Genomic DNA, 17,286 nt, shown 5'->3' on the forward strand with positions numbered 1-17,286 from the left:
TTCCCATTCGGTGTCCGAAAGGTTTGCCACAGCCCTTGGGAGCTCTCTGGCAAAGCAGAGAAGGTTTAAGTTTATTCCACTCGTGCAAGGAAACTTCTCTGACAAATCAAACACATTTGGCTGCGAAGCTGCAGCACATGGTTCCTCACCCCTCGCACATATAACACCAACCTCCCACAGTAATGCAGGGACAGAGGCACTAGGTGGCAAAAAAAGCCAACAGGTCCTTATTAGTTACACTCTGGAAATGAGCATTAATGTATCTATAAAATTTATATAACAACCATGATGGGTATCAGCCCATATATCCATCAGCACGTTGTGTGGTTCCCAACGAAGGGATGGAACCAAGGGCTCACAGTTATGGAAAGAAAAGGGGGAGAAAGGGGTTGAACCCCAAATTGTTACTGAATAAAAGTTACCGAAGTACAAACAGCATCTTGCTTGGATGTCTGTGCACTGTTTCCTTCGTGGTAATGGCAGCATAATAAAGCATCAAAATAAACAGTAATCTAAAAAAAAAAAAAAAAAAAAAAGGCTAGAATTGGTCTGAATTGGCCTGTATTCCAGTTGAGAAACATCTGCAGGGCTAGATCAGCAGATCTTTTCTCTGTTTCCTGGCCAATCAGCTGGACAATGCTGCACTCTTATAGGTAAAATTATTCTCCCAGCCTCTTCTATTACTTCATAAATTAAATCAGTATTTTTGGAAAGGAAGAAAAAAAAATAAATCAATAACTACCTCTAGCTAAATAAGAGCAAAAGACTCCCTTAGATATAGTTTAGATGCCTGCCTTCATCAACAGTTCCTGCATAGCACTTCTCGGTTCTAGCTGCATTTTCTCAAACGGATGGAGGAAAAGAAAATCTCAAATGCTTTAAAATTTAAAAATGATACTATAATTTTTCCTATACAAAAATGAATACAAAAGAACATTAGTATCAGACCAACGTTGTAACTGTCTGACTTGCGACCAGACAATAAACAAAGAGTCTCATTAATTTTGGAACCACTACCGCCAATTATGAAAGCATTGTTTGAGATACACATTGATTAGAAAAGCTGTTTATTTGAACTAATAAAGCAGTAAATGAGCCGAAATTGTCTTTATTTTTAATAAGATAAATGGAATAAACTATGACTACATCTCTTCCAAGCTTCCATCCACATGTCCGAAAAGTCTGAAAAATGTTCTTTTCTATTCCAACATTTCAAAGTAATGATTTTCTGCAAAGCAACACCTATAAAACATCCATCAGTGCTTACACAGTTTAATGCTGATTCTGCATTTGGTTCACGTTCTCAACTAAACCACATTACAGGAGGAGAAATCAGGCTTTAGCCTACAAATAAATCATGGGCATCGCAGCCCATCGACCTTCCAAGCCTTCCTGGGCACGTGGGCACAGCTCAGACAGCCCTGATCGGGCTCTTGTCAGCCCCCAGCCCAGGGACCCCTGCACTAGTCCTGGCAGCACCTCGGCTCCACATTTCCAGGCTGACCAGTCCTGTCCGATTTCTTTCAGAAAAGTTTGTGGCACAATAATAGGAAGCAGCCAGAGGGCCAGACCTGGTGCTCTCTCTTAATCACAAAACTGGTTTTTTCCTTTCCCTTTATTACTATTTTCGTTTAAACCCTGCTGCTCCAAACCCTGGTCTCCAAGCCTCCCCCCAGCAGGATAAACACTTGGTCATCTTGAACAGGGATATGCGCACAAACTGCTATTATTTTAAAACATTTCCACCAAATCACAAAAGAAGAGTCCACACAGGAACCCACGCAGGGCTCCTTTTCTCTAGTGAGATGCCACACTACCATATTTTTCAATGGAGTAAATGCTGAACCTCGTTTCTTGCCCGGGAGCCGTGATGACAGAGCACGTTCAGGCACATCCGTGGTCCGGTGTGGGGGTGTCCCGGGACCGGTTCAGCTGCAGCTGGGAACGCTCCCTGCTCTGCCCCTGAACGGGAGCTCAGTAATGCAGCAAACAGAGAAAACGAAAAATGTCAGCAGATAATGAACACCTTATTTTAGGCTGTGGTCAAGTAATTCGCTTTTCTGAGAAGGGATTTTTTTTTTTTTTAATTGTATTTAGTGGTTCATGATGTTTTTGGGGTTTTTTTGGTGTTTTTAGGGCAGCCAGGGTGAAGTATCTACACAAAGAAAAAGCAAACAGCTGAAGAGTCCTCCTTGGGCTTTGATCCTCCCTGCAGAGAGTAAACCATGAAGTGTTTGTTAAAATCCTAATCCGATTTAAAACTGCTTTTGAATGTGTTAGGGAAGGAAGTGCTGGCTCTCGCTGTCCTGTCCAGCCCAGGCTTTTAAAGCCGCGTCACTCCGCTTGTGAAAAACCAGTGTCCCCCTCCCAGCAGTTGTTGCTTCGGCCAAAACCACCCACCCAGAGATAAAGCTCGTTCAAAAAGGACAGCTAATACATTTCTTTTTCATTGGGTGCCCTTTTGCACCCTGAAGAAAGACTCGGTTTCCCAGCAGAGGTAAGAACATACCCCATGCCGGGGTGCGATGCTGAGAGGAGGTGTCTCCTCACCAGCCCGGCCAGACTCTGCCCCGCTCCCCACATCGCTGCCCCCGTTCCACACCCCCACATCTGGCAGGTCCCGGGGCAAGGAGGCCCCTGGGGGTGTCCCCAGGCTGGGACACATGGCGTTTGCCAACGTCACTCCCTTTCTAGCGCCCGATGAGATGGGATGGAAGGGGTGTCAGCACAGCCCTGGAATGACAACCAAGGCTTCAAAGAGTTCATGAACGAGAAAAACAGGACCACTGAAGATTTAGGATCCTCACATCTGGATTCTGTCATTGGAGCAGGATAAAACAAAGCTGTGATCCAGCCTTCTTTGGTCAAGCGTGGATCAGAAGAGGAACATACACATCTCAGCTTGCCATGTCATTATTTTCTATACGAACAGTCCACTACGAGATTGCTAGGAGCAGAGACTTCAACAGGAAAACTAAGGACCAAGGACACCAGCATCAGGAACGTGCTGGTAACTGGCAAGATATCAGAACAGTTCCCTTGGCCAGAGCCAAAAAGCAGTGATTTTGCCTTGGAACTCCCAGCTCCAGAGAAGCCGAAGAGACTCAGTGTGGTCATTCACACAAGGAGGCTGCGTGGCTGCAGGTGTTGGTTCTGGGGAGATGGAACAGCACGGTTCTTCAGGGGCAAAACGCTCTTGCGTGCACCAATGCACATCACGTCACGGCTGCAGCCCTCAGGTCACTGCAGCCCGGCCAGAACACGGTCTGGAGCTGCTGCAGCCCAACAATTCATTACTTCATGTTTTTCTGAAAATTTCGAGAGGTAGGAACAGGGGAAAAGACAACATGAGGAACCTGCCCTCCCTTCCAAGAGCAACTTTTAAAGAGCAAGATGACCTTTACTTCAGGAGAATGTGCTTATGTAGCAAGAATGTTATATTTTTTTAAATGATCTCTTTTCAAACAATTAAAATACACACCCACACCATATGCAAGTACGCAAGTCAAAAATCTCTGCTTTACATCATGCACAGCACTTTTAAATGACACCTCCTTTCTCTGGGGTGGAAAATCACAGTCAGCATTTGTATATAAATATTATTACACATCTTGAACGTACCAGCCAGGAAACAGAGAGTGCTGCATGACAACGTGCTAAAAATTCCTTGCTGCATTTTTTTTCCATGTGAAGAAACCAGCACTGTTTGTACAGTAATTCCATTGTCATACACAGAGTCGTGCTCACAGCGACTGGCAGTTCACGCAGCTACAGAACCGACACTTCGTCCTAAAACCAAAATACACCACCACATAGGAAATCGCCGCCTCATCTTGCGATACCCATGCACTGCTCTCCTGAAAATTACAGATTAATTTAACCTTTGTATAGATTAATTCCCAGGCTATTGTCATGCACCAACCACACATATGCCTATGAATAGTAACATTTTAATGAGGAGTGTGAGCACGTCCTCCAAAACAAAAGAGATAAAGAGAACAAGTTGGCATGTATTCTCTTTAAAGTAATAATATTACTTGTCTTAATAATATCACTTTATTTTAATAAGAAAATTAGTTTTTATTAGACAGACTTTCAATCACAAGACTCCTCTTTCATAGCCTACAAGCAACTAATGGGGCCAAAGACTAGGACGTGACTTCATCTTGGGCTAAGATCAAGCTCAGGATCAGCTTACCATGCAACAGCTTGACCTTGTCTGTTGAATGGCATGAGATCCTAATTTCTCCTGGGAGATTTTAACTTGCTATTCCAAGGCTGGAGAGACAGTAGTTTAATAGTCCAGGGCTTTTCCATCTCCAAACAAATGAAAAAACCCAAAATTGAAATTGCCAGCCTTCGGTTCATCCCATTCCCCCCGTATCAAATGGTGAACTCTCTACTTTGCTGCTAAAAATACCCCAAACTGGCCTACGCTGGCTGCTTAGGCATCCATAAATAGTGGTTTGTTGTTTTGAAAGCCACACACTTCCATGTGTCCACAATGTGCTGTTTGACTTTGAAAACAAAAACACTTCCACTGGAGATACACACTGTTCCATTAAGAAAAAAAACCCTATCCAATCCCTAAGGCATGAAAACCTTAAATGGGGATAAACCACGTCCAGAACACGCCTATCGCAAATATCCTACTGACAAAACATGGAGCACTTTTTGGGCTACTGCAGCATTCACATTAAATAATTTCTGTTTGTAAGCACTAAGACCATTAAATACAGGGAAATAAATGAAACTCCGTTACTACCACAGACACGCCATAGGAATTAGCCAAGCATGCAAGTGCGAGACAGGCCCTCGTTAGCGTTGTCCTCAAACAATCCTACTGGGTTCCTGCCGAACAAAGCAAAAGTAATTTTAGCATATTTGACAAGTCATTTTGGGCTTAATAAAAGAGCCTGGGACAAAAAAGGGACACGTGACATCCCCCTGAAATATATTTTTTTTTTAGAAAAAAAAATGTGGCTCAGTGGTAAGGTCCTGTTGGGATGCAGAAAACAGAAGTGGAATAAGGTACTGGTTTCCATTCAACCTCTGATTTCTCTACTCTACAAATTTCACTATAAATTGCTGAAGAGCAACAGCAAAACCTTCCCCCACCCTTTGGAGCTTCCGAGCCCTTCAGCCGAGTCCGCAGCAGCAGATGAGGGACTCTGACTAACGCACCGCAGGGATCTTATCCGCAGGACAAATCCACACAATCTTACTAACCATAGCACCGAATTTGTCTAGATATGACAAAGAGTTACCAGGGCTCCCTGCCCCGTTGGCTGACAAGTTCTAGTCAGGGATAACAATTAGCAGATCAACTATCAGAATTTCAAATTCCTGACAATTCTGGGGGCCAAAATTTGATTTGATTATGAAAATTCAGGGTCATTCCAGACTGTAACTATTCCATTTCTAATGACCTGGATAATTAAGACAAGTTTTGAGGTGAAATCAAGTGTCTTTCAACATGTACTTCAATGAAAAGGAATTCATAAATGCAATGAATAAGCAGGTCAACATCTCTGCAAAGAAATTTTCCTTTTTAACACTAATCCTTTCAAAGAATATCGGATGCAACTCAATACTCTCGGAAAGTGTTAGCAAACATTAGATGGACAGGAGGCTTCACTTTTAAACTTTAAAAGTGGAGTCTTAGATGGGACTGAAATACAAATCTCATAATTCCTATAATTCTGAGCCAATAAGCCCTTGAATGTTTTTGCATCTGTTTCTCTTCTCTAGTTTTCCATTTCCCAAACATTTTTCATTTGTCCCACAAATAAGAAAAGCCCTACACTGCGCTATGCATTTGTGAAAACGTGCGCAAGGACTCCAGAGTATTTTTCATCGGAGGAACTTGACCGTCACATCCCATTACATTTGAAATTCGGGCTATTTTTGCCCGCGTGCATCATTCAGCGCTTGTCCTCGCCGGCTCTCGCCAGCCAGGACGATGACTAACTTTCTCCCTTCACTTGTTCCCTCCACCCCTGAGAACATTCACATCCATCTGGAGTTTCTCACAACAAAATATTTTTCAAGCTAACCAAAACACCGTAAAACAGGATCGGCAAACTCGGCTCGCTCGTCCCCGCGTCCTCCCGAGTCTCGGTGCACAACGGCACCGACCGCCCGGCCCTGGGCAGTGGGGGGGCTCCCATCGACACCAGTGGAGCTCTGCGGTGTCCTGGCTGAGAAACTCTTCGAATCCAGGTCTGTACAGGCCTTTTCTTCATCAGTCAGATCCCGCTCATTATCTACTATTTTATGTAGTTTCTCATTTTCATAGAATCACAGAATACCAGGCTGGAAGGGACCTTAAGGATCATCTGGTCCAACCTTTCTTGGCAAGAGCTTTTGTTCGTCAGCAGCCTGGGCTAATTACTGTGCTGAGGAAATACATCGCCTGAAGTTTGCCGTCCGGACTGTTCATCTTCAGGCTGGGAGCCTCTGACATCAATAAGAGCACCAGGCAGGGAGAAAGAAAAACTCTGAGGAGAACCAGTAACAGCAGAAAGAACACGGAGGTGCCCAAAAAAGATCTCATGAGTAACACAGCAAGAAAAAAAAAAAAAAAAGCTTTTTTGAGATCCATTAGAGGCAAATCATTTAACATTTACTTTTCTTTCTGTTGCTGTTTTAAGTTTCCACATTACCACACCATTAATTAGGCAAAAGTACAGGAACTGATGGGTATTTTGACAGAGCATAGACTGCTGGACTCGGCCCAGCAGAACTGTCATAACATTCTGATATACAACATTCAGAGTGCTGTAGGTTTGTGGGGTTTTTTAAAATAAAAAAAAAAAAAAGAAAAAAAAAGCACACTAAATCCCACTAATTCTGTGAAAGGTAACAGGTTAAGGCCACAAAAAAGTGGGGTTTAAGTGTTAAAAAAAATTCCTTTGAAATCATATATGTTCCAGTCTATAACTTTTTAATGGATATAATCTGGGTATTTTCAAAGCAAGGACAGGAGGAAATTAGTCAGGAAAATATTTAAGTGTTAGAATATGGTAATTATATACAAGTATGTGACTCTGTAGTACCCAGCAATACTTCAAAAAGGGAAAGGCTGAGTTAATTTTATTCTACTGTTGTACCCTGTGGAAGAGTAAATGCACGAGGGATGGAAAAACAGGGGGAATGGGAGCTGATCCTGCAGGGAGGGGCGGGACGTGGGCCTGGGGGAGACGCGAGGCCCCGTCCTGCGGCCTGGCCCTGCACCCGCCCTCCGGGAGGGAGCACAACTCCCTGGGGAAAGCAAACCGCCTTGGTCATTTGTTTGGGATTTCTTGTTCGTTAATTCACTTGATGAGTTAAATCGGGACCTGCACCCACTCGGGTCCCCCTGCCGCCAAAGATCGGTGCGGAGCTGGGAAAACTCCCCCCAGGACAGCAACACGCTGCAGGAATCCCTTTTCTAAAGCCAGGCTTGGCTGGGAGAGGAAAGATAATGCATTAGACCAACAGACAGAGCTTTGGAGAAGGTCCCGCTCCCGCTCCCGCCGTTCACCCGGGATGGGAGGGAGAAGTGGGACATTCGCTCGCGATCTCTTTGTAAGGACATATTTGGATTTACACCTTGTCTGAGGTTTTCCTTCCGCAGGGTGCAACAGCAGAGCTGCCCATCAGGCGGCAGGGTGACCCCGAGGGCAGCACACCCCCAGCAACCGCCCGGAACTTCACGCTGAACCTTAATTCAGAACTAACTCACGCCAGCTGCTTGAGCACTGGTACTTCCCTGCAGGAACTTTAACTGGGAGGAATATTTTAGCTTGCAACTTATTTCGGAAGTTAGAAACCATTAGTGAAGTGTCACAGTTCATCCTTTTCTATTGTAATAGTTATTACACGCATCACATCAAAATCAAAACCAGTTATAGGGATGGTAATAGGAGCCACATCAAACCACATGAGTGTCCCAGGGCACAACGGAGCTGCGGTTAAAATGTGCAGTTAATCATCACCAATCTTGAGGAAACAGGTAAGAGCTACATTACAGATTGGGTTTATAGTATACAAAAAATATCCAGTTGTCTTCCATCAGCACAGGCACCTGGCTAACGGCCACATACAGCCAGCGCCTCCAGTGAAGCTTTTGCATTTTGAATCTTAACCTCAGAAATCACGGAAATTAGTTAACAGAAATACTGTCGACCACCGCAGTAGCTAAATTGGAATTCAATATGTTTCTTTTTGCTACAAGTTATCCAAACTTAAGTCTAGAAATGCAACAGGAAAGAAACATTTGCAGTGCCTTGGCAATGGAATAGTTGTGAGCTCAAGTGACTCTTACATTTGCATTGCACGACTTCAACTCTTCTTAAAGAAAGAGCCTCAACATCTTACCTAACAAATCAAAACTAATTGCCCACAAAAACATGTTAAAGCTGAGAACAGATTATTTAACTGAAGAGACCTCAGAGATCATTTCACTGCAGTCTTTTTTCAGGAAAAGCTCAATTCTAGAGAAGGGAAAATAAAAATAATATAACAGTAACTTATTCGAGTTTTTATGCTGATACAACTAATTCAGTAGAGCTATTAGTGATTAGTATCCCTGTCTATAACATGGGGAAGGTATAGATCTTATTCCTGCCAAAAAAAGATGGATTTGCTGTCTGCTTTGGATCACTTCATTGAAATATATGTGCAAAAAGTTGATAATTAAGCGTTTGCTTTGCTGTTCATTAATTACATCATTTCTAAATGGAGCCTTGCAGTGAAAATTTATGTGGCTTTTTAGGAATCTTATAGCTTCTTTTAATTCAAAATATAACTGAGTATTAGCATGGGCTTCAGGGAAGGATGCAGCATTTCTTCAGGCTGCTGTCAATAATTTGTAGCTCTCTTTACGGACTGGTGCCAGAGAAGCAAGCACAATCCCGATATTTGGATCTTTCAGGATCAGACTGGCCTACTATAGCCATACAAACACCAAAAGGCCTGTAAAGCACTGCTTTATAATCACTATGACTTTTAGTGTCAGTACTTTTCCACAATGTTGCTTTATTTGCCAGGAGACACAATTTCCTCCATATGAAAATTCATTTTCTTAGTCATAAGTAAACTGATACGGTTTTGAGAAAGGTATGCCAGCAGGTAATAGGCTGGCAGTGTCAATTTTTCCTTTGCATTTAAAAAAAGATATATATATATACACACACCCCAACTATTCACCAGGCTATAAACCCATTAGGGAAGACAACCCCCAGCTGTGCTGTGCCAGGGACCACCGTCCTCTGTCAGCAGCATCAGCCACATCTGGCAGCAGCTGGGCAGATTCACCCAAAGGGGCAGAGACACAATCCAGGAGACCTGGGGCCAGAGCTCTCAGCCATTCAGAGAGAATGCGAATAGCAACTCTTCCCCTGCCCTGAAAATACGTTTGCATTTGTTCACTTAGTTGCTAAAAATGCTCAAGTCACATGGGAACGCCTGGGAATGCAGCCCAGGAATTTCGTTTGTAAGCAGAATTGTGTTTCTGGAGATTATTGACCTGAACCGTAAATAAATATTCAGAAAAAGAAAATAGAAACATTCACCATTTATGGTACTTGAGATGATCCATTCAATCAGAAACAGTTGGAAATATTTCCCATAGGGCCCTCACCAATCTACTATCGAGCGGCCGAGTCCTCTAGATTGGTAAATAACCCACAGCCCTCCAGTGGAGAATCCAGTTTCAGACCTGGAGCCTATGATGGGAAAAATCTGTATTTCAGACTTACAGGGCCTCCGCCTGATAACGAGCGCTGTTTTTCTGCCAGTTGGACAGCAGGAACCATCACAGCAGCTTCGGAATCCTGTTTGTTCCTCACAACCAGGCCATAGCTGCTCTACCCCGAGGATTTCTACCTGGGCAGACGGCAGTTACGCACAACAGCCAGCCTAAAAATCTTCATTGTAGTAAGGTACCAGCCTCAGGATTTGCATTTACCTTCATGGAATATTTTATCCCAGTGAACAGCAAATTGCTCCGATATACCAAGTCCAGATTTTGAGACTAAGAGACACCCATCTCGCAGCAAACCTTAATCAGCTTGGTATCCTTTAAAGAAAGGAAAAACATCAGAAAACAACTTCAACCTGGCAAAACTTTGAAAAGCCAGTGCTAAAGACAGTACATTCAGGTGGAATTAAAGTTGCCAGAGCTCAGATATAATTGCAAAAAATAAAGAAAAATAATACCTAATCCTTCAAAAGCCCCCTCATTTACAAACCTATAACCCAATAATTCCCGACTGGTAATTTTATTGCATCAGTGCCAGTTAACTGCAGGAGTCCAGAGATTTAAATGTGCCAGCATCATCCTGTCACTTTAATGTTGAGCAGTTGGATATTCTTTGGGACTGGAGTTAAAATAATGTGGTTTTGCCCAGTTTCACGGTAGACACCTAACGTATCATGCTGAAACAAAGTAAATATCTACAGATTTAAGTACATAAGAAAAAAATAGTAAAATTATTTTTGGCATTGAGTGGTGATATCAGTCAAATTTAACCACAACTAACAAAAGTCCTTTTCCAAGGGAAGCTATTTAGCAAGAGCTGCTTGTTCTGCCAAGCAATGCGCCTGAGTGAAGAAGAAAGGTCAGTTCTGATGCTGATTTTTGACTTGGTAGCTACAAGAATTACATTTTATTTCCTGCTTGCACCAAATGGGACGAACCAAGAGTGGAGCAAGAAACAGGCCAGCAAGAGGCAAAAGAAAAAGAGCTCCTGTTGGTGTTCTCAGGAGAGAGGATAAATCCCAAGGGATTTGATGGGATGCTGAAGGTCTGGCACAGTTTTTGCCCTGGATGCTCTTTGCTCATTCAGGATCTCCTCCTTGCCGAAGAATCCCATTTTTCTGTCTCACTCACACAGACCGTCTTTCCAAACTCCTCATTACCTTTCACTTCACACACCTTTATCCTACCTCCCTGAGCACACAGTTTAGTTAATGGTGCAGATTCAGTTACTACGATTGTTCATAAACACGAAGTTATTCATGTAAAATCAGGTAAATAGTTATTAAAAGCTGAAGTGAGTTGCCAAAAGCGAATCATAAATTACTGTAGCGAGCAAAAGAGCTGATGTTATGGTTCCCACCTCAAACCGCACACGTACAGGCTGCTGCCAGGTGTCAGTGCTAGAAATCGCCTGAAAATAACTGACAGTGAGACAGGGATTTGGAAAACGGTTCCCCTTGGTCCCATCCCAACCTGCATCGCACAGCTCTCCTTGGCCCCAGCTCAGTCCTCGGGGCACAAGTGCAGGGAGACCGAGGACTTGCCCTTTGCTGAGCAGGACCTTCCAAGCGTGGCAAGCGATTGCTGTCCAGAGTTTGTTTAGGTTTGCTTCGGTTTTTTTAAACTGCTCATAAGGAGCTGGTACAGAATTTCCCACCATGGACCATGGCCACAGCACAAGTTCAAGAATAAAGAGCATCCCTTATACCAGACTAAAATATTCTCACCTATCATGAGCTGATGCCCCCAAGGCCAAAGCCAATTTCCATTCCTTGTGTTAATACTCAAAAATAACACTGAATGTTTCCATAGCCAGGCAAGGCCCCAGAGCAACTGTGAGGGCAGGAAGGAAATGAAGCACAGTTGGTGTTAATTATGCCAAACAAGATGTGACTTAAAGGATGTGAGTAATGTCTGGATACAAGCAACAGGTGCCTGATAAGAGAGGAAACCCAGACCTTTCATCTGTGCCACAGAAGCGGACAACTGCGATAGCTTCATTTATAACCGAGATAACGCTGCTTGGGCACCTCCAGGGTGGACGACAAAGCTCACAAGGTAATTCCATAACAAGGAGAGGGAGCCTGGCTGCCGGGGAGGGCCCCCGCTCCGTGCTCTGGCATTTCAAGGCAGCAAGATAAAGCTCAGGAACGTTCTTTCATGATGTATAGCTGCGTGGACGGGCCCAGCCCTCCCCTATACCCACCAGAAACACAGGCTCTGCTTACACATCCATCCATCCTCCCCCGCTCCCTTTCTGGGGCTTCTCTCTTACTTCCCCAGGGGCTGGGGGGTTGCAATCCAAAAGGATCCAAAAAGGGAGATCCAGAGAAGCGGTATCTCCCGGGGCAGCAACGGGCTCAACCATTTCCAGTCCTCACAGAGTCTGTGAATCTCAAAAGCTGACAAGCACAGCCCTGCCAGAGCTGCACCCAAGCCCCAAGTCTCTGCATCTAAGCATGCACTTCTGTTTGCCATTTGGCATCTGTCTGGTAGCACCCAATTTCTGTTTGGCATCTCAAGAGGGATCTGGTTCAGACTGTGACTAACAGCCCACAATCCCACTGCCAGCGTAGCAGTCACCATTTTGCCAATGTTTTTCTCATTCCATACTACTCTTATTTATTTCCAGGCATGATAAACCAGCACAGTAACTGCTGTTAGCAATGCAACGGGGAGGAGAATTCCTATAGCAACATCTAAACAATTTATCTGACATATGTATGACAAGTACTTGGCACAACGCAACAGTAAATTTATCAGTAGGACTAATTTTTCCTACTCTGCCTATGGCCAGAAGCATCACAAGCATCAAACACATAAGAAACATATGATGCTGGCCGAGATGGATTTTGCAGCAATGCATTTCCATGCAAGGGGTATATCATCTCAGTGGACTATAAGACAGAGATCCAGTTGTCCAGGTTTTATGAACTATTTCTAAGAGTTAGGTGATAAAAAACCTGAAATCCCCTGTTCTCATTTTTTAAAGAAAACTTTAATCTACATTTTCCATTCTTACACACAGAAATGGTTAAGTAACTAATGAGAAGGAAAAAAGTTTTCCTTCTTGTATCGCCAATAGATGTCAAAACCACCCATAAAGGCATCCTTCGGTTTCAAGACGCAAGGTCAAGTTTAAAAACCACCTCTTCTGTAATAACTTGGACCCACTGCAAGCAAATTAGAAAATTCCACATGCAATATCAGTTTAGAGAGGGAATTAGCTACTTCTTCATGCAGGAGCACTGCTTGCACGCTGACTTACCATAAGCCTAAAACACCAGCCAGAAAGGATTTGGAGGTACATGAAAACCTCAGCAGATAAAGTCTACACAGATGTTCTTGATCCAGCTTAAAGATAGGAAAATGCCAAACGACCAAAGATTTAAGACAGATCACAGCTCCACATTCAGAACACCTCAGAAGCACAAGCTACACATTCCCCAGGGGGTTGCACTTTCCCTTTGCTAAATTGCCCACATATTTGCCTTTTTCTGATGGTAGATTAGGAACCATGCATTTCCTTGAACCGCCAGCTTTGGGCCAAGACACACGCGCCCTCCCTGGAGACCTGCCAGCCCACGCTCCAACAGGCAGATCTGGAGAACCACGTTCCACCGTGAGCGGCTCCAGGGACACCCAGGAAGCGGCTCCTGCCAGCGCCGGGCACTCAGCACAGACCCGGCTCTCGGGCTGGACAGGCAGGAGCCCGCTTAAAAACAAGAAAGTTTGGCTGAGCAGCCTGACCCCTCTGAACAAGGCCCAGAGTTCAGCTTACGGCATCTTGTTATATCTTTATACAATAATTTTGTGATAGTGAAAAGTGTAAATTTGAAAGGAAGAAGCACACATTCCATTTGGCATGCCTGGCTACAAGGGGAACTGTGGTGGGGTTTTTTTAAAGTAGGGAAAATGGAAGATAACTTTAAAAACATGGGTGGCAAGACACATTCCTCTAAGGCAGATCCAGCTTCTGAGCCTCGAGACCTCAGCACCTCCCCAAACTGAGCTTCCATCTGAACAACCAAAGTCACATCTCTAATAACTAACTCTGGGTTGAAACATGTTTGACTAACCGCAGGACATAAAGATGACTCCAAATTGTTTAGCTAGATGATGATGATGATGAGTATTTTCTGCCCCCACTGGGATGGAAAAAAAGACAGGTGGATATTGGATGTTCCAGGAACAGGCAGTATTACATTAACTGGGCAAATATTTTGCTGCTCCATACAGTTTCAGTAAAACAAATAATATGACTTGAACTTGACAGCCAAAGTAACACAAAACCTGGCAGAAGATAAGGACATAGCCTCTATCACAAAGTACAGCCAACTTTTCGGTTTTTTTCCAAATATATGCAAGAACAAAATTAAACAACTTACTTTACAGGCAATGCAATAGTGACAGTGCCAAAATTTATCTCAGTGAAGAAATCACATTCAAAAATCTACAGCCATTTCAGGGTTTAAATGTGCACGAAATGAATAAGCAATTAATTTCCTGCACATGAAAAGAATGTAGACTTCTGTATCACTGGTATTGCCAAAACATATAAAGATATTGCATGTCTCAGGATAAGTGGTATTTCTCTTAAAGCCTCAGCTTCCAGAATCGCATGATGATAATGCAACGTTCCTCCCTGGCACTCTTTACCAACCACACAGAGCCCTCGCTGCAAGGACAGTCTCGTCTCATAGGCAGTAGCACAATCTCCTTACAGAAGACCAAGGAGATGGAGAAGCAGAGCAGAGCAGCAAGCCAGGCAGATGTGGGGAGAGACGCCAGCTCCCCTGCAGCCACCCAGCGCAGCAGCTGCGCATCCCCAGCTCCTCCTGCTCGCCAAGAGAAGCTGAAAGCACCAGGAGGCCCTGGAGTGCAGATAATCGATACACCAACCTTGTGCCAGGGTTTGCTTCACTGACCCGCAGCTCAGCTCTGGAATCCCAACCAGGAACAGCAGCCTGGAGGAACCCACCCGCAGCTCCAGCCAAAGCGGCTGCACTTGTCTGAGCACAGCAAATGTGAGCAGCTCTAGCAAGAAACACCTCTGTCCATAGGGCAGAATCAAATACACTTTAAACATGTGTTAGGAATAAAGGCAGAATGAAGAAGAGGCTGATTAACTCAAAGATTTACCATTTTGGAATTCCGTGCTTAAAAAGGTTTCAGACAATTTGCAGATACGATTTGCAGTGATACTACCAATACTCCGAGTTTTCTCACTCCAAGTTCTCCCTCCCTAGAATCACACAGCCAGACCTCATTTCCTCCTCGCCTGTCCACACACACAAATAGTAATTCTTATTTCCTCTTTTCAGTTTTATTGCTAGGGCTTTTGTCAAGAGCGTACCATCTAGCTGGACTTTGCCTGTAACTACTATGTAATTATAGCGTCAGCCTTCTTTGCTACTACCCGGCAGTTTGCAGTGCCACAGAGGCAGCCAGGCCCTCCTGGGGAGCTGCCGACTGTCCTGCAACAAAGGCCTTCCCGGGTGTATTGTACGTGTGGCCCTGAAATACAGAACTCAGCTTTCATATATAAAAGCCTTTAATTCCAAGATGTTTGACTCTCCCACTACTGAGAGATGTTACAGCACACTTGCAAAACTCAAATCAAGCTTCAGAATTTATGCACTTACTATCACTGAAAAATGATGGGATCAGAGCAGATGCTTTTGCTCGGGTATTTGAGTCTCTCAGCTATGAGCTGGTTTCCAACACTAAATTCCCCTCTACATAATCTTTTATTAAATTGCATTTTCTTCCATTATCAATTTATTCACCAATTTTCAAATCGTAGACATAGAATTTCTATGCTTGCCTGTCCTTCTAGCAGTATTATGAAGAACAAGACCACTAACAAAGCAATATTTTTAACAACCATATTCTATTTGTTCTCAAAAGCTAGCATCAGTCTAGTGTATTTGAAGCCTAGTAATATTTTATGCACCACTCAGATAAGCTGTTCTTTAGAGAGCCTCCTTCTGTCCTTTCCTTGTCAAATTGCCTTTACCCATGACCACTGCTCCCACTCGGAATGGTCTCTGCCCTCAGAGACAAACACATCCAGAACTAAACAACCAGTCTGAGAGCAGCCTCTCTCAGAGAGAGGAATCTTTTCTGTGGGGTGTATCTGCAGTAACATATGATGTTCATATTAGCACTAGATAAATAAATAACATATACATTTTCTCAGGACAAGCTTTTAAATCTATGTGCCAGAAATACGGCAGGAAATGAGAGAGGGCTCAGTTTGTGTTCTGAAGATTACCCTTCGCACATATTAAAAATACGTCATTATTCTTAATGCATTTTCAGTGTAAAGCCACCTGCCTCTGAGGATCCTGGAGCACCATGTGCACAGAGACTCAGCCTGTAGCCGCTTCTGCACCAGCTGAGAATCAAGATTCTCCATTTGCTGAATGGGAGCTGAAGCAGATAAGGACATTTCAGAGCTCTCAGCATGCAGTTAGGGCAAGGCTTTCAGGGAGCTCAACGTCGAACAGCAGAATAGCAGTTATTTGCTAAAAATCATTTGAAAACCTGGCCCCGAGGGCCTGCCTCAGGTTGACTGCAGAGCACTCAGGATGAGGCCCAACAGGACTTACAAAAACCTAAACATGGAAAAAAATTGCAAAGCTGAGAACAGCACATGAACTGCCTTACTTCCACAAATCAGGATCATCTTCTTGCTCTTGGTGATTTTATGTAACCTGCACAGCTCTACCCTACCGCCTCAAGAGACAAAAGCCATAAAATAAAACTACATGTTGCATATATGACATGGTTTTTGCTTGCATTTTCATATAGATATTGCCAGAAAACCGCATAAGCTGTAACGCATAGTGGAAGCGTGTGTGACGATACTGCAGTGAAAGGAACGAACCGCAGGTCTAAATACAGGAAAATTCAGCCCAGTACTGAAAGAAAATCATTATTCACACAGATGAACGTCTTCTCGCTTCAGGGTCGCACACGCCAAAAATGAGGACGGCCAAATCCTCCAGCCTAACGGGGCCCCGTGCCCCCCGCCGCACACAGCCGTACCGGCCCAGGGGCAGCGCGGCTGCCCGACACCCCCGGCCCCGGCCACAAGCGCTGCCCGAGCTGCCGCCCTTCGTCCCGGGGCCTCATGCAGCCGCCCGGGGCCGCGGAGCGGGGGCGTCTCCGGCGGCTGGGGGGGACCGGCTCTGCCGGGAGCTCGAGGCAACCTCACGGCTGCTCTCCGCTACCGGCCGCGCCTGGAGGGGCCGGGGAAAGGGGCGGCCGGGGAAAGGGGGAGCTCGCAGGGGAGGAGAGGGCTCAGCGAGGCCCCCCCGGCTGCCAGGAGCACCGCGCCCCCCGCTCCCGCTTCCCCCGCGGCGGCGGCCGCCGTTACCTCCAGCCCCGGGCGGGGGGCGCGGTGCATGCGCAGCTGCCGCCTGCCCTCCATTCATAAAAAAAAAAAAAAAAAAAAAAAAAAGCGCGAGCCATATCCGTCCTCCGCAACTCACAGTAAGTTCCCCTCCAGCCCCCCATTCATAAAAGGCAGCTGC

Source organism: Caloenas nicobarica, chromosome 13, assembly GCF_036013445.1.
Source record: "Caloenas nicobarica isolate bCalNic1 chromosome 13, bCalNic1.hap1, whole genome shotgun sequence".
Classification (NCBI taxonomy): Eukaryota; Metazoa; Chordata; class Aves; order Columbiformes; family Columbidae; genus Caloenas; species Caloenas nicobarica.